We start from the raw sequence: 1301 nt of genomic DNA on the forward strand, positions 1-1301 counted from the left end.
TATACAATGGAATATTACTCAGCCATAAAAAGAAATGAAACTGAGTTATTTGTAATGAGGTGGATAGACCTGGAGTCTGTCATACAGAGTGAAGTAAGTCAGAAGGAGAAAAACAAATACTGTATGCTAACACATATATATGGAATCTAAGAAAAAAAAATGTCATGAAGAGACTAGGGGTAGGACGGGAATAAAACACAGACCTACTAGAGCATGGACTTGAGGATGTGGGGAGGGGGAAGGGTAAGCTGTGACAAAGTGAGAGAGTGGCATGGACATATATATACACTACCAAACGTAGGGTGGATAGCTAGTGGGAAGCAACCACAAAGCACAGGGAGATGAGCTCGGTGGTTTGTGACCACCTAGAGGGGTGGGATAGGGAGAGTGGGAGGGAGGGAGATGCAAGAGGGAAGAGATATGGGAACATATGTATATGTATAACTGATTCATTTGTTGTAAAGCAGAAACTAACACACCATTGTAAAGCAATTATACGCCAATAAAGATGTTAAAAAAATTCTCGTAGTAGATTAGGAATTATATTAAAATATAGCAAATTGAAAAATAAACTTTATTTGATTTACAATGTTGTGTTAGTTTCAGGTGTACTAAGTGAATCAGTTATACATATACATATATATCCATTCTTTTAAAAAAGAAACAGTTTTAACTTCTGAGAAAATATTCACACAATTTTTAAAAAACGATAAAAATACAGAAAATGTTTTTATTGTTAGATAATTGTCAGGATTCAGCTGGAACACAGTGTAAGGAATGTATGACCTTCAACTGTCCATAATGTGGAAAAAGTGAAACATGCAAGGCAGGAAGATCTGGCCTTGAGAGTTGATAGGAGTGACTTAATTTCTTGGAATCTGAGTTGCTTTACCTGTAAACTGAGGATAATCTCTTGCCTTACAGGTCTGTTGTAAACTCTAAATGAGGGAATATAGGTAAAGCTGCTGGTATAAAATAGGTGTTTAAAAAATTGCAGCTCTCATTAAATCTATCAGTTTGAGCTTTTTCTGAGAACAAATATATTAACTGATAAATTTCCTCCACTTACAAAATATAACTAGGGGGAAAAATGGGGCAGGCACATGGGACCTCTCTGTACTATCTTTGCAACTTCATGTGAATCTATAATTATTTTATTTTTATTTTTATTTATTTATTTTTTTTTTGTGGTATGCGGGCCTTCCTCTGTTGTGGCCTCTCCCGTTGCGGCGCACAGGCTCCGGACGCGCAGGCTCAGCGGCCATGGCTCACGGGCCCAGCCGCTGCGCGGCATGTGGGAT

General features: G+C 37.8%; 1 long non-coding RNA gene across 1 annotated transcript in view; it reads right to left on the reverse strand.

Annotated features, from left to right (window-relative positions):
• Nucleotides 1-1301, reverse strand: part of LOC114487432 (uncharacterized) — a 17647-nt gene that overhangs the window by 13246 nt on the left and 3100 nt on the right. The gene's annotated exons all lie outside the window — the stretch shown is intronic.

Source organism: Physeter macrocephalus, chromosome 13 (assembly GCF_002837175.3).
Source record: "Physeter macrocephalus isolate SW-GA chromosome 13, ASM283717v5, whole genome shotgun sequence".
NCBI lineage: Eukaryota > Metazoa > Chordata > Mammalia > Artiodactyla > Physeteridae > Physeter > Physeter macrocephalus.